This window comes from Phyllostomus discolor, chromosome 8, assembly GCF_004126475.2.
Source record: "Phyllostomus discolor isolate MPI-MPIP mPhyDis1 chromosome 8, mPhyDis1.pri.v3, whole genome shotgun sequence".
Taxonomy (NCBI): domain Eukaryota; kingdom Metazoa; phylum Chordata; class Mammalia; order Chiroptera; family Phyllostomidae; genus Phyllostomus; species Phyllostomus discolor.
This window is the reverse complement of record NC_040910.2, coordinates 29,184,684-29,201,998: the sequence shown is the minus strand read 5'-3', so window position 1 is coordinate 29,201,998 and position 17,315 is coordinate 29,184,684. Positions and strand designations below refer to the sequence as shown.

At 40.9% G+C, this 17,315-nt stretch overlaps 1 protein-coding gene across 4 annotated transcripts in view; it reads right to left on the bottom strand.

Moving 5' to 3' along the window:
- The window catches only part of PALLD (palladin, cytoskeletal associated protein), a 339,611-nt gene that overhangs the window by 81,017 nt on the left and 241,279 nt on the right, over positions 1–17,315 (bottom strand). Inside the window, exon 1 of one of the 4 annotated variants that reach the window (XM_036031988.1) lies at positions 252–411. The exons of the other annotated variants lie outside the window; for them this stretch is intronic. The gene's annotated coding sequence lies outside the window, so the exon portion shown is untranslated. Of the gene's footprint in view, positions 1–251; positions 412–17,315 lie in introns of those variants that run through there. 4 annotated transcript variants of the gene reach the window in all.

Below are 17,315 nucleotides of genomic sequence, written 5' to 3'. Positions count from 1 at the left end.
GCAAAATTCCCACCAAAAGCTCAGTTTTCAAAGATCCCTGCGCAGATCAAGCAAGAGGAGGGAGGGAACTTTGCGAGAAAACCAACGGCAGTGGTGGGAACTCCGCATTTACAAGTTTTTCTGACTTCACCCTCCCCACACCCACTTTTTCTTCTAAAGCCCTCCCACCCCCAGCTCTCCGCCACCCTGCACCCTTCAATCCCTTTAATTCATCCTTTTCTACCAGGCAAGGGGCCGAATCCAGTGCCTACCTCTGGTCTCAGGGCTGCGCCCCGCCTGGTGGCTCTCCAGTCCCCGTCCTGTCTGGTGCAGCCTCAGCGCGCTGAGACACCAGGCAGGTACCGGGCTATATACCGCTGTGACTCAGTGAGTCTCCGTCTGCCTTGTGGTCCTTCAAAATAAGAGTCTCCCTCCCGGCCCGGGAGGCCCGCGGGAGCAAAGGGGGCGGGGCTCGGCCTGGGGAAACAGCCCCCAGTTTAGCGCCAGCTTCCCCGCGCCCTCCTCCTAATCAAGCCCCTCCCTCCTTCTGGTCTCAAACCCCTTCCTGGGCAGCTAAGTGATGAATGGGGCTTTCCCGGAACTTGCAAAAATTGATAACGGGAAAGCATTTAACTTTTAACTTTTTTTTCTAGACCAACAGAAATGTTGGCTGCGTGTTAGGATGAGTCGTGATTGTGTTTTTTCCTCTATAGACTAAAACGTAGTGTCCAATAAATCTGACTCCAGGGCAGCATGGAGGGCAAAGGAATGAATGCTCACTGTGGAAGAGGAGTCCTGAAGGAATGATAAGGGCAGGAGAGGAGGGGAGGGGAAGGGTGGGGCGGGGCGGGGCAAGGTGGGGTTGCAGGGGCAGGGTAGGGTGGAGTGGGAAGGTCCAGCTCCCTCGGTGGCTCACCTTTAACCTGGGCGCTGAGGACGTGCAGGTATCCTGCAGAATGAAAGGATAACTTCTAGATTTCCATGAAATAGTTTACTCTGATCTGTGTCTCAATGAGTAACTAAATTCAGGACCTTTAGAGTAAGAAGTGTAGCATTCTGATTTAGCAACTTCTTAGGAACACTGTCCTTGTCCTGCGTTCTTCTGTCATAAACTACTAGAGGATCTGAGTCACTTGTGTGCACTTACTACAATGGGGATGTCTACAGAAGTGTTTTAAAGGAAGAAATTGACTCATGGATTCCAAAACTAGTTTCCTATGTAAAACTTGTGAATTACGTGGGCTGCACCCTACGTCCAGACCAGAAACCTCCTTTCACACACTGGGTGAAGGACCCCTTGCTCCATGCAGCATCCTCCGGTAGTTGGGTCAGCACACTAAAACACAGTCACTGCTGTCCTCCCTGTCCCACCGCGCTGTGTGCTCCTTGGCCAATGGGACCGAATCTCTTTCACACACAATAAACTATCAACCAAATGAATGCATGAATGGATGGATGGATGCTAATATCTAACATACTGAACACCTATTACTGTGTTAGGCCCTTCTGCACAATGGTCACCAAGTAAATACCAATCAATGTCAACTAGATTTGAATAGTAGTGCACTGTGTTTAGATGGCCTAGTAATTTTACCCCTACCTTCATCATTAATATCAGACAGTAGGGTTTCTAGGTTCATAGCCTAACCCTATCCTTCTGAAATACCTTTATTCAATTTTTAGCCTAAATTATGTCTGTGAAATGTTCAAGCAATAACTCCAGTGTGGATGCATCTCTGAAATTCTACCCTCAGAGATAAACACTGTTAACACTAACAGTCTATTCTTCCAGACTTGTGCATATGTATTTGAACACATGTTTTAAACATAGGTTAGATCATCATTTACATGATTCTGCAATGTATATATATATGTATTTTACCTATAATATATAGTAGCCATGCATAACACAAGGCATTTTCATCCTTTCAATTTTTGAGATGATGATAGGTGAACAAAAAACCCTCAGTACTTCAGTGTTTAACTTTGCCAATTTTGAATTTTTAGTTGGTTCAGTTCTACGTTAAATGACCACTAGGGCCATTGAAAAGCATCGCTTGGTTCATCACAGGGTTTCCTTACGGACTGCAGTCTGATATTGAAGAAAGAGTCCTAAAAATAGATATACAATATGGCCCAGCAATTCTATTTCTGGGTAGTTATCCAAAAGAAATAAGAACACTAATTTGAAAAGATATGCACCCCTATGTTTACTGCAGCATTATTTACAATTATCAAGCTATGGAAGCAAAGTATCCATCAACAGATGAATGAAGAAGACAGAATATACACATATACACAAAATGGAATATTACACAGCAGTAAAAATGAATGTAATCTTGCCACTTGCTACAACACAGGTGGATCCAGAGGGTATTATGCTAAGTGAAATGAGTCAGGCAGAGAAAGACAAATACCATGTGATTTCATTTATATATGGAATCTAAGAGAAAACAAAATAAAAACACACTCATAGAAGGAGACTAAAGGAATGGGTACCAGAAAAGAGGGGGTGGGGAATGGGTGCAAAGGGGAATGAGAATATAGTCACAATATTGTGATAAGTTTACAAGGTGACTGGAATTAGTGGGGTGATCACACTTTAAGGTATAAAAATGTTGAATTACTACACTGAAGACCTGAAATTAATATAATCAACATGAGACTGTATACCAAGTATACTTAAATAAAAACTAATTTTAATAAAATAAAATGAGTTAGGACTTATCAGTCTATGCCATTAACTATGGAACTCTGGGGTTTTCTTATTTCCACAATGGAATTAATTTAATAGATTTAAAGTTATAGTTCTTAAATTTTGTGATTTTATGATTTAGAAGTCCATTCTGAACATAAGCACAGAAAGAATAAAATAGGTAAGCATGAGTTACTACCACTTCAAGCATTTACAAACCATGGGAGTGTGTCTAGGATGGAACAGACTGGGAGAGCTGATTAACTGCCAGAAAACCTATCCAGTTCCTTTACACTCAAGTGGCAGCAAAAGGAGGATGTCCCATTAGATCTGCCATCTCTGCCTTATTCCTACTACAACAGCTCATACAGATGCATTCATGTGCACCAGTTTTCATTTTTCAGAGCTCAAGTCCAGGAGGTCTTAAGGAACTGGCACAAAACATGAAATATTATAATGCTTTCACCTCTTAAAGATGCACGCATGAAATGTGGGAGGCATGGGTACATCTTAGCTATTGCTTTGGCCAGTCCCAGAATTGTGAAAATTCTTATCAGTAGAAGCATTGATAGGGTCTTCTGCCAAGCAGGAAGAAGAACACTCTGTCCTCTTGTGCACATTGCAGATTCTGATCAAGAACCTTCTCTTTAGATGGTTCTTTCTTCCTTCTTCCTGAGCTGAAACTGGAGAGTTCTGAGGTTTTCAGGTGAGATGAAAGCAGTGGTGAGCAAGTGTGCCAGGGGCTCCACTCACGGGACTCTCCCTGGCCTCACTGGAAGTGTGGCGGAGTGTCTGTTTTAGAACTCCCACCGCTAGCTTCTCCATGACACGCTTTGGCTCACAGACCTATTACCGATAGGTCTGTGAACCGATTTGAGATGAAGTAATTTGCTCAGTTTTCTAGTTGTTCATGGTACAGTGTATAATGGGTGAAGGCAATCCTTAAAATCATTCCTTTATTCTCCTTCTCATATTCTCTCACAAATGAAAAATGTGAAACAGATATTTAAAACTAAAACGACAAAAGACAACTGAAAAAATATGGTATTCACTGAACAGACAGAGAAACAGATATACAGCCACATAATTCTTGGCAGATGCTACAAAGCACCTATCTCAAACCATGGGTAATAATGTTTTAGCAAGTCAGATAAATGTCTACTTGCCAAGTGTCCATTAGAAAAGCCACCACCACACGTATGCGTTGCTCAACCATGCTTTCCTAACATATAAACTAAAGCCAACATTTGTATTTCCACTCCTTTTATTTATACATAGCAGGAGAAGGTGCTTTGCTTAAAATAATATTTTAATGAAAATTATCAAAATTTGTGATTTTCTTAGAAGATTCTTGGCTTCTGGATTGGCATACTCTCTATCAGGAGGCTGTTGCTATGTATTTTCTCAGAGTGATCTATGGCACATATAATACATGTTCTGATATCAATTCAGAAAAAGAGTCTGTTTCCATTCATTTCTGGTGCTTTGATATTAATTTTAAAAAACCTGTTGGTTTACCTCTTGCTGTATCTTTAAAAGGCACAGAGTCTTGCTTAAATGGCCCCCATACTACATTTGCAAGGGCATCTCACCACATTCAGCAAACAAGAACAAGACTAGAAAAACAGTAACTACAGATTCTACCTGATATTTGATCTAATTAATATTATTTTGGGAAAAATGTTTCTGAGAATAGAATGTTTAAGATCAGCTTTTATTCATGTTTTTAATGAGCACTTTGAATTTGACTCTTTGTAATTAATTGCAGCATTTTACATGGAATGTTTATTTCAATAGCAACAGCCAAAGTGAGGCATCTTTAAAAGTAAAAATGTGGGTCTTCTAGAGGCCAAGCCGTGTGCATTGTTTGATTATGAACACTGATTATTAGGGGCAGAGAGACAGGGTAAACCTCCAAGGGCAATTCATACTTTCAACATAAACATAAATTAATGTATTCCATTAGCCAAGGTAACTTTCTGGCTCGTTGTATGTAACTTTTTATTAAGAGAAGGAAGAAAGGATAAGGGAAAAAGAAAACAGAACTGTTTATATTTGTGCAAATGTGACTAAGAATCCAGAGGAAACAAAAAATGCTATGTAGGGGGAACAGGACAACCCAAAGGTCTGTGGTCATGAAATGTAAAGAAAAACCAAGAAATTGTGAACAAAAGAACAGACTGAGTTTGTGAGAGCAGAGGAAACCCCGAACCTCTAAAACAACTCCAGAGGAATCAGAGAATCGGAGCTAGCAGGGGCCCGAAGAGAGAGTCTAAAGGAAGGGGGTCCTGAAAAGGGCCTGGGCTTTGGAGCCAGATGGACGGGGTCGACAGAAGGCTGTTTCTCATGACCCTGAAACTCACAGGGCTTCTGCTGTCCCATCTGTGAAGTGGAGGATGAGGTGTTTACCTTGGCCTGCTGATGAGAAGATAGAGAGGCTGCCTGTGCGGCACTCAGCACCCTGTTTGGGATGTAGCAGGTAAGGGTAAGCTTTCTTCCCCTTTTAATGTGTCCATTCATAAAGTTATAGTATCTCCGGAACTTTTTTGCATGTGCGTTTTAACAAAACACAGTATTTAGTTAGGGACAGAGTAAAAAATAATTATCTGAACTTTATCTGTGTTGACATTCTACCAATCACTTGACATGAATTCTCCCATTTATTTCACTCTACAAGCCATGGCGGGTATGGCTGTTACCATCATGCCCTCTTCATAGAGGAAGACAATGAGCACAGAGAGATTAGGTAACTTGCCCAAGGACACACAGCAGCTACATGGAGCAGCAGTAACATACATTGTTAACTCCAGAGCCAAAACTCCAGGGATGATGGATATAGAGTAAAAATTATATATACAATGGACTACTACTCAGCCATAAGAAAAGATGAAATACTGCCATTTGTAACAACATGAATGGATGTCAAGAGTATCATGCTAAGCAAAATAACACATAGAAAAAGTTAAGAACCATATGATTTCACTCATATGTGGGATATAAAACTGAAAGCAACAAATGAACAAAGAAAAACAAATAAAACTCATAGATGCAGACAACATCAGGGTGGTCACCAGAGAGAATTCAGGGGGTGGGGGTAGTAAAGGGTAAAGGGGGTCAAATACCTGGTGACAGAAGAAGATTTGACTTTGGGTGGTGGGCATGCAGTGCAACATACAGATCATGTATCATAGAAATGTACACTGGAAAACTATGTCATCTTATTAACCAATGTCACTCTAATACATTTAATTTTAAAAGTACGGATTTGTGGAAATCCATTAATCTCAGGATACTAAGAACTCCATTAGTAAATCAGTAGTTTATTATTACAAGGTTTTAGTGTGCACAAAAATGCTTGACCTGAAATAGTTAAGGCAGCTTCTAAACATGCCCTGCTTTACCCACAAAAGAATCTGACTCATTATTAAGTACTCTTTTCCAAATCAAATGAGTTATGCTGGCTTTGATGGAATCATCCACAGATTCCACATGGATTACTGGAAAGGCATAGTTACAAGTAGGAATTTGCCTTTTTATGTGACCCTCTTGAGTAAATGGTGAAATACTGCTGTGAGCTGACTTGTGAGTTTAACTTTAACCTGCCTAAGAAAAACCTTAAGCTGTGTCTTATAAATATAGTGACTCACCATGGACTAATATGACATAATCCATTTAGGATTGCACATCCTTACATATATATTAATCCTAATGGCAATTTATGAAGTTACGGGTGGGATGACACATAACTCAGTTGATTCTCTTAATACTGTTACCTGCGGTGATACCGTAACAAGGAATCAGTGTTGCACTTCATACAGACACATTTAGATGCTTCAAAAACACACAGGCCAGCTCTCATTTTACAGGTGCTCTCAGAAACATAGGAAGCAAAACTACCTCGGTAATAGAGCTGCTGTAGGTGTTGGGGGCCTTTCTCGGAATGATGATTTCAATGCGGAGGAAACCATGGACTCCAACAGGATGCAGACAGGCAACCACATGGGCAGGAAGCAGGGAAGCAGGCCTATGTTCTCTAACCCTGAAACCATCCCTCGGCCAAATCCATCACATCCTACACTTGAGCATCCATTCGCTTGAATTAACACATGAATGCCCTGGTTCAAACGAATAAGATTTTGTTATCTGAAGTACTTAGTTTTTTCTCATTTGGGAAGTACACGGAGACTGGCTGGGGTACTGCAATGAAAGGTTTTCTAGCAAAGATATCCAACTCCTGAGAGGACTGTTGAAAATATTTGACAGTGTATGTCTTTGCCACAATAAAATATGCAAATCTGGACTCTGGTATGGACAGGGAATGAGAAGAGAGAGAGAGAAAGGGGAAGTCATATATTCTAATTAAATTTTTTTAAAAAACAGAAATTTAATGAATGAATTATATATTGGAAAATTCCCTGGATGTAGATCTTAAGCCCCACATGATGAAATTTTTGGTAACAGTAGTTAAAGAAAAAAATTATGTGATATATAGTATACACAATTGACAGTTAAAACAATCAACATAATATTGATACTGCCCATTATGGGCCCATTAAGTGAATATACTGTGTTGCCACTGACACAATGAAGTACTAGATTTCAGACAAAAAAAATCAGGATGTTTACCTAAGAACCCATTAGATGTAAAAAAATATTCCTGTTGTTCCAAAGAATTGAGATCATTCATGTATCAGTGTATCATAGTTTTCTGTTTGCTTTTAGTTATGTTAGAAAGAGTTAACTAATTTTGAGGTAATTTGATCACTTTATGGGAAATCAAGAATCTCTTCAAATTAAACTTTGGTTCAGTCTGTTATATTAAAAGAAACTAGTGGCCTACTTAAATGTTTTCAAATGACCATGTCCTTTATAATATGCAATAAATTGCGGCACATGAGTAGAGTTCAAAGAGAGAAGACTATGCTGAGGGAAATTAGAGGGAGTGCTGGTTTTAAAAATGTAATTTTTGAGCAAAGTTGACAAAAAAGACTCAGAAAATAAAGTTTTCAACAGAAGAAAAATGATAGCAATCATAAATAAAGACTAAATTGAGCGCTCTGCCTCTTTAAATCCAAGCCCTTTGCTAATCATTATCTTAATTTTTTTAAAAAAGCCCCATTGCATGTTGATTTATTTGCCACAGGCCTATACATGCTTCAGCCCATTGCTGCCTTCAGTTCATTAGCTTGTAGGTGGTAACATCCTTGTTCCATCCTTTGTGGGTGGCACAAGCTAAGCTTGACATACTTCGGTGTCATTGTTCCCTTGTTTGTTTGCCCACTGTATGACACTTAACAAAGCCTGGTGTCCCAGGAATGGGTGAACTGGTCTGACAAAAACTGTCCTCTTCAGTTGACTCCACTTTCGAGAACAAAGGCACAGTCTTTCGGCATCACCGAGGAATTTGTTTTGGGTTCAGTTGCCTGCCTCACGGTCATCACGCAATGGCCAAGGGAACTCCCAAGAGCAGCCCTACAGAAGGCCAGTTTTTAAAATGCAATTTCTGAACAAAGTTGAAATAGTAAGTTTTAGAAAGCAGAGTTCTCAAACCCACAGGGCTCGCTGGCTGGGGGCGTGTACTGGCTTTTCTAGGGCGGTATGACTTCGGGAGAAAGGGATCCTTGAGCCACTTGTTGCTTGGAGAGAAGTATCAAGAAACAGAAAAAAAGAAGTTAAAGGTACTTGCAATGCTCAGTACTACAAGGAGGGTAAAAAGACGGGAGGCCAGGTGCAGTTTAGGAAGTGTCCTTGCCCGTCACCTCAGTCAGGGCCGCCCACCAGTCACAGCGGGAACAGAACTAGCACCTACAACACTTTTGGCAGCCCACAGAAACTTCAGATTTTAAATATTTTTATGCTCAGAAGGAAACAAAATGAATGTAAATGAACATTATAAGGATGATTATATAATAATGAATTCAGTTTGGGTTTTATTCCTCTTCATACTAATGCCATTTTTTTTTAATGAAGAAAAGGACCCACAAAGACAAAGCACCTAGGGCCCATGACAATCATACCACAGCCCTAGTCTCAGGGAGCTGATGTTTGTCTGAGCCCTTCTTTCCTTTCATTGGCTATGAAGACAGGTTTTCCCATCTGGTTGTTTTCTGTGTGAACCTAAGTCTGTAGGTGTCACAAGTTTTAAAAGAAGGAAACCCCGCCTCCTATTCTCAGGCTCTTTGTAATCTAAGTGAGGAGACAAAATCAGCTGTTAACAACAGGTGCTTTGCAGTTGTTCATTCATTTGGACACTTCTTTTATGAGTTAGTTACTCATAGCTGCCTTGTGAACACACTGCACATCTGGGGAAATAAAACTGCCCACGGAGAGTGAATTACTGAAATGGAGGTGGAGCACAATAGTTAATTCATTTGGTTACCCTTATAAGGCTTAACAGAAACCCCTGTAGCATTCAGAAGTTGGGCTTCTTTGTGTCTGAAGAGTGAGTTAGCGCCTGGCTGAAGGCTGCAATGTGGGAGCGTGCGAATCCAGTTGAGAGTGCAGCCCCGGGTCCCTCCCTGAACCCTGGTCACCCACTCTCATCTCCACGCTGCCCTTCCCTGAGCATTTACTGGCCCTGGTGTCCTTCAATCACATCTGCAAAACACTATTTTTCCCCTTTTAAATTCCTAGAGTTCTTTTTCAGTTTCATCTTGTTCATGGGAAGAAGAGAGCACATTTGCTACAACACACCCCCCACCAAAAACAAACCCCCAAACAAAAAACACCTCTATTTGGTAAAACAATTCCTAAGCTTGGTTCATTGCTGTCACATACATATTTCATATTGACTTTTCCAGCTTTTTAAAAAGTATGGCTGGCATATAAAAATTGTATATACTTAAGGTGTACAATGTGCTTTGATATAAACATACCTGTGTAATTATTACCACAGTCAAGCAAATTAACATACCCATAAGCCCACATAGTTACCCCGTGCATATGTGTATGTGAGGTGAGAACACTGAAGACACACTCTCTTAGTTCCAGTACACTAGACTTTAAATATATAAAACATCTCATCAGGTCCCAGGTTTTCTTGGAAATGAGGTCTTTAGGCAAAAGTTCCCTAGTTTCATGGTTTCCTCATCTGTTCAGTGGAGGAGTTGAATGGCATGATCTCTTCAGCCTGATTGTGGGATCAGGTGGAAGGTCACCCACCCTGACTGGGGTGTGGGACTTCAGTAACAACTCTTCAAATGGGTGTGGGGTGTCAATGATAATCCATTGAAAAGTGAGAGAAAAAAACATTAAAACCTCCTTTTATCTTAATCTTTAAAATTTTCTATCTTTATGTAAATTTTATAGTACATGGAATAATATACAATATGTCTGATTTTACATATATATGTGTATATATCACACTCATATACATACATGCGTGTATATTATATATAATATATATATAATAGTATATACACAGTCTTTTACTAAAGGGGATACATGTCCAAAAAAAACTTAGAATCCTATTACTTTAAGGTACAAACGAACACACAATCAACTCAATTCACTAGACGTGGTCTGGCCAAGAGTCTGCTTTAGGGTGTTCGTTTCTAGCTCCCCCTTCAGCACTATTTGGCTCATAGGCACAATAGCTTCTATTTGGTCCACTTTCCACTGGTTTGGGGAAGGGGATGACATGAAGGGAGGTCGTCCCTCAGATTCTTTCTTTATTTGGATATTCGACTCAATACCAGACAACTGAGGCTGGAGAAAGCCAGAGCAGAGGCAGAGAGGCCGCCCACCAGGGCCCTGCCCGCACCCCCACCCCAGCCCAGCCCCCCCCCCCCCCCGCCCCGCCCAGTGAGTTAGAGCTGATTATTACTGTGGGTGCAGCCTTGTGTCTGCCCTGTTTGGGACCGGGAGGCAGCGGACAAGCAGAGCATCTGACCTGCTGGATCTTTTTTCTGCTGATGTAGCAGAACCCATAATCCACGAAAACAGAGATGTCCATTACTCAACAGTTTTAACTGAGACCCATACAATACGTACGTAAGAATAGTCTCATTAGAGTCCTTCACTGATATTATAGATAATATTTCAAAGTGCACATGTCTGCCTCCAGTGTTTTTGCAGGTGATTTTGGGAGCTGTCTGTAATTATCATGGTCATATTCGGACTGACAAATTACCATCTGGATACCTGGTTTAGATATCTTGAAGGCTATTATTTTTTTTCTGAGTTAAAAATGGATGTTCTTTCTCTTATCCTTCAGGATTTTCAAGATAATTGTCATTTACTTGTGATACTTTAAGTGCACCCTCAAAAGATTTCACTACACATCTATGAAGTAGAAGGACTTCATATTTAAGTGCTCATATTCTGCGTCTGAACCCTAGTTTTGTCACTTTCTGGGTGTGTGTTTTGGGGCAACTTATTTAACCTCTCTGTGCCTCAGTTTCCTCCTGTGTAAAGTTGAAACAATCAGACCCCAAACCTCCTAGGGCTGCTGTGAGGGTTAAATGGGGTGTGAATGATTTGGCACAGTACACATGGTATTGCTACCAGAAAGTTCAGCAATTTCTCTCGCCATCACTGGAAAACATGGCCACGTGGGGCCATCGAGGAATTTATATTCTAAATAAGTAACTAGATGAAGCAAACAGTTAAGGTATCACCTTGACTAAGTCAATAATAATATGGATTAAAGCTGTTTAAACTCCTAGTCTATCAAAACAAGACTGACAGAAGTATGATTTAAGTTCACCACAGGAGGGAGGGAGAAGGGAAGGGCACTAAGTAGATACTCGATAGACAAACATCCACTGGGGACTCAAATACTATATGCAACAAAGGCTCCACCGTTAACTCACTGAGGTCTTGTACAATTCACTTCAAATCCTGTGTCTCAGTTTTCAAATCTGCACAATAGGGGGTTGGATGAGAATACATCTAACATCTGTGATTACTAAACAGCTAATCATCATTCAAGTTACATAAGGATATATTTATTTCTCTGTATCTCTGATTTTTAACACCTAGGTATGCAAATAATTTGTGCATTGTTCTAAGTTTCAAATAACTTTTCCTGTAAATAGAATAATTCAAATGAGCTGATTTATGTAATGTGCTTTCTAAATACCATGAAAACCGAAGCATTGAGAGGTTAAATGGCCTGCTCTCGCTGAGGGCTGAGGTCAGAGATCGGAGCTCTGGACAGCACCAGGTGCTGTCTGGCGCTTTGAGAAGGAGACCCTTGGGTGGGCGTTCTTTATTTTCTCTTTAAAGTGGGACAGTGCTGGGGAGGCTTTTGAATCTTGGGCTGCCAGCCTCTGCTTCCCACCCCCGCCCCATTAACCAGAGCTACCCTGGAAAGATCACACAAAACTACTCTGCCATTTCAGCTTGTTTTTCTCTGAGAACTACAGCTAGCTTTGCTCTTATGACATAATCGACATATTAATTCAGTGAAGAAGTTGTCTACTTTGCAAACAGAACATTACATGTGCTGAACAGATAAACTCTGGAGCCTCCATTCTTTCTTACCCTAGAAATTGCCTTTTAGTTTTTTTTCATGTCTTTTTAAAAAAGGTGTTTATTATGAAAACATAAAATAATGGCCCCCAAAGTATCCATATTCATAATATACCAACACTATTATTTTCTCCATGTTGTTTTCCAGTCCTCAAAGTGTAACATGTGCAATTTTACAAACTAGCTTCCAGGATCATTATGTTATTTATCATTAATGAGTTTTCTGTCACAGTTGTAATCATTCCTGGTTTTAGTGACTGCATAATATTCCATTAACCAAGAGAACAGAATTAATATGCTGTGTTCTTTGGCTCTTCGATGTCTTTCTTTCTTTTGAAATTGTACAATATGCTACAGTGAACATCTTCAGGCTTAAACATCGTTTTTCCTCTTTTGAATTGTTTCCTTGGGACAAATACTGAGAAGTATGATTTTGGGGTCAAGTGCTGTTTGTATAACTTTTGACATTTATTGTTAAATTGCTTCCTTGAAAAATTCAATATTTTGTAAGTGATGATAAACATTTTCTACTAAGGCTGACAGTTTCCTGAAGAGAGTAATAGCATGGCTTATTAAATAGGGCTTATATCCAAAGTTGGGGGGGGCAGTTAGTTTTGAAACCTGAATACACTGAATTCTGGGATCACCTCAATGCAGTGGTCAGCCTTTGGGCACTGTGGTGTCCCCTTCTTTTGCCCTCCAGGTAGCTCTCTCTTCAAACTCTATTTACTATTAGTGTTCTGGCTGTTTCCGATTCAAGTCTGGGCTATCCAATTGTGTATATGGGGTGGGAGCAGAAGGGGAGGTTCATTCACTTGCCCAACTTGAAGTTGCCAGAAATGTAAAGTTATTGAGGAAGGGCGCAGCCAAAGAACATACACGCACGACTCACAGACACAGCCAGCAGTGTGGAGAGGGCCAGAAGGAAGGTGGGCTGGGGCTGGGTGGTGGAGGGTTGGGGTGGGGGGGGGTGTGGGGATATTTGTAATGGTGTCAATGATAAAGAAAAAAACCTCAAAAAATTCTGAGCCAGGATGCATGCCCTATATCTATTCCTAGCTGTCAACATAAGTAAATTGATTTCTCAATTAACAGTGACAATTGCTGTATGTTGTCTGTGTGATACAAAAAGTTGTTTCTAGGGGTATCCTAAATTCTTTTTCCAAACCTCTCTCCTTCTCTACCCATACTACAAAAAAGTGTCAAAATAAAATCAATGTTAATTCATATTGTTGCTGAGAAGTATTATTTACCCCTTTGGAGAGTTTGGGAGAGGAGGCTGAGAAGAATAAAATAGGCACTGGGAGTTTCTCTGCCTCATTTGCTTCCTTTGACAAGTTCTTCAGTAACCATCAACATATTTAAGTCAGACAATATGTCTAATGGGCACTTAACTAATTAGTTAAGAGGTAAGCCTCTTCTCAAAGGACACAGTTATAACTCAGTGCTCGGAGCACATCTGAAAATGGGATTCGAGATATGTTTGTGGCTTCTAGGAAACTTTCATCATCTCTGGTTAAAAGTTTCATCAATTATACATAAAAGCAATGCTGCGGTGCTTTTAATGTACAATTTGCATTTTTCCATGTTTAACAAGAGAATGCTTATTATTTCAGCTGTTCAAAGGGTTTCTAAACATCTCTTCAGGCACATGGCTACAAAGAGCCAACAGGAAGGAGGGGGGCAATTTGTATTTCTCACCCCTGCCTGAAGCCCAGAGAAACTATTTTCCCTATATATTTTGTGTTAGCAAAGTGACACAAAAATCCTTTGACATTTTTCTTTGCTTATTTTTACTCTCCCAGATGGCCTCGCATCTCTGCCACACTCCTATTCTGAAATCCTTCAGCATCGACTTCCTTATTTGGTTGCTGGAAGTGCTCTTTGTCTTGTTCAAACATTCTGCTAAGCTTGCAAGCCTCTTTTCACCCCCAGCCCTGGCCCAGTGCTCCTCCTTCCCTACACACACACACACACACACACACACACACACACACACACAGGGCCGGCTCCAGCAGGTCACTCTGACTCAGCCTTCTGTTGTTCACTTGCCAATCACCCATTAGTTATGCCCATTTAAGGAGCACCTTTTGAAAATCATAAGGGAGCAGAGAGCTTTCGGCTGTTTGGAAAGACTGATCTGTTGCACACTCTCCAAGTCACCACAAAGCATGTGTTCCACACAACTGCCCTCCTCATGTGGCAGGGTATGTATTTAAAAACAAGCAAACAAACAAACAAACAAACAACCTAAAAAAACTCCAGGCTTCATAATTTGTGGTTACCTTACTCCCCAGTGTTCTGGCACTTAACGTTGGCTGATTGAGTGGTTTTATTTGATTTCCAGCTTTCCTTGATCTACGGTACATGCCAAAGTACTCTGATCTAATACTTTAAGAAATATATAACAGAGGCCCAAATGGATATACAGATAACACAAAGAGAAGTGCTGGATCCCTAAGTGAAGAACACACTCCTCTCAGTAACTTGCTTTGGAGTTGACCACTGCTAGGCACTGGAGTGCCGAAGGGTGTTTTCTGGTTTCTCTGCTCAGACGTGTGTGGAGAAAGCCAGCTCTCTGCATTCCCTATTTCAGAAAGAAGCTGCCATGGCCCCTCCAATAAAACAGAGCAGTGTTTCCTTACATATAAACAACGGAGAAATTCCTTGGGCAAGCACATAGCCTTCTGGTTCCTGGAACAAAGCGGATGGTGGTATTTATTATGTCAAATAAACACATCATCCACACTCCAAAGGGAACCCTAAACAATAAGCTGAACAAAGCAGTTTTCAAGGTTTTAATCCTTTTGCAATTAGCTCTTGTCTAACTCGACTGAGAAATTAGGAATGAGCTATTTTCCCAGACGTACCCTTAGTGATTAAAATGCCAGTTTGTTCTCAACACTTGCTCTGAAACAGAATCAGAGCTCTTTCCAAAGGTAAATAATATAAACATACAGGATATCCTATCACTTAATTTTATTTCTCATTATCCATTGAAAATAGTCTGTATGTGCCTTTGTTTATTGTGCTAATTATCAAAGCCCTGTTACTTGTCAAGTCATTGGACTGGATGCTGCAAACAATCTTTATAGTTGCCACTCTGATAATTACGAGGAACACGTCAAATTCTATGGAAAGCACATTTTCCCTCTTCCTTGTTACCATTTCAGTCAATTTTGCTTATTTGTGTTCACCATGGTGACCAGTGTGGAAATAGCATTCGGCTTACAGAATTCCCAAAGTGCATTGCCTTCTTTTATTTAGCACAGTTTCAGACTGGCTTGGATGGATTCTTGTTGGTAGAAGTCGCACACCCTTCTTGGCTGTAGGCAGGGTATGAATTATAATATAACTCAATTCATTTACATGGGTTGAAACCTCAAGGAATCTGGCTGTGTCTTATACCATGGCTTGTGAGCTCAAACATGTTCACATTTTAGAGCACGTGGAAGCTCTACATTTACACTGTTACATTTAATTCTATCCTAGAACACCAAGCAATTCTGCTAGAAAGGAAGGATAAGGTATGCCTGTGATACTGAGTTTCGAGTACATGCCCAGGAAAAAGAAACCCGTGACAACCTGTTTCTGAGTTTTTTTTAATTAATGTTTACATTTATTCATTCATTTTGTTATTGGGAAGGCAAGTGGTCTCAGTCAGTAAAACCTTAAAAAAATAAGAGGGGCCCTGGCTGGTGGGTCAGCTGGTTGGAGCGTCATCCAGTACACCAAAAGGTTGTGGGTTCGGACCCTGGTCAGGGTGCATACGGGAAGCAAATGATTGATGTCACCCTCACATATATGTGTATTTTCCTCTCTCTTCCTTTCTCTCTCTTCTAAACTCAAGGATTAAAAAAGTAAAAATAAAACACCAAGAAGGAACAGGGAGGATAAATGGTGATGGAAAAAATAACAAAATGAATGTACTGTTTTATGGGAGAAAAATGTAACACTGAGAAAATTCACCCATGCTTTGGGACAGACATCCCTGTATGCTCTCACCCCAGCGCTCTGGGAAGCACTGTGGGGAGCCGCTGGCATCGGGAAGCCCGCCCCGCCTGTGCTGGGAGACCTGTGCTCCTGCCGGTTTCGCTGCAAAGGAGCTGTGTCAGTTTGGAGGAAGTCATTTCACCCCTAGGAACCTTACTTTCCACATCTTCTAAAATGTAGACGTCAGTTTAACCCAGAATTCCCAATGAGGATAGACTTTAACATTCCCAAAAGCCCAGCACAAGCTGTGTGTTTGCTCAAGAGAGACCACCCGGGCCATGACTTACTGAATCTTGACCCTCATGGCCCCTGCTTTGCTGGTAGACAAATTTGGTACATGAGCTGAGGAACCTGAAATCTGAGTTCTTAGTAAAAAAAAAATCAGGAACTACTAAATTTAAATAATTTCAAGTAATTTACCCAAATCTAAACTCCTAAGCTCTTAGAAGTAGAAATATTATTGGTTGCTGTACTTTTGTTCTGAGGTCTTCACACTGATGATTCCCAAATTCAGCTAGAAATTGAGGCTGACTGAGACCCATCCTCTCTCTCTTAGTGTTCTTGGGGTCATGTACTTCCTGAGGTTGGTTTAAAACTTCTCAAAAATGCTGGCAAAGCCTGCTACTGACAGCCTCTAAGTGCACGTTTGTGTTGTTGTTTCAGCCCACATTCTCCCTATGGAAGTCTGAATTGACTTTAGTGGGCACTTCCTGGGCACCCGGCCCCAAGCTTCCCTTCCCCCTCCGCTCACCCCTGGGCTCAGAGGCACCACCAGCGGTGCTGGCTGCTCCACAGTGCAGTGGGGCTCAGAGACGGAGAGAAGGTCTCTGGTGCTCACATTCTGTGGTCACAACAGGAGCTTTTAAAGGCAGAAAGAATGACTTTCTTCTGTAGAAGGGAGCCAAGTATTATACACATCAAGTCTACCATTTAAAATATATCTGATGAGGCTATTAATTTTTTTCATTTTAAGTAGAGTATAACCACCTTGCCCTGAAGCAGAGAAAAGTTCTCAGAACAAGTCCTCCTTTGCTCTCTTCCCTTGTGTGCCTAGGAAAATGTTGGGAATGGGATGTAGTAGGGAGAGCCCTGACCTGGAAGTGAGGAGACAAATTAAGTCCTAGGGGTCCAGTAAAATTAATAATACTCTCATCATATCGTTCCCTCAGTACCT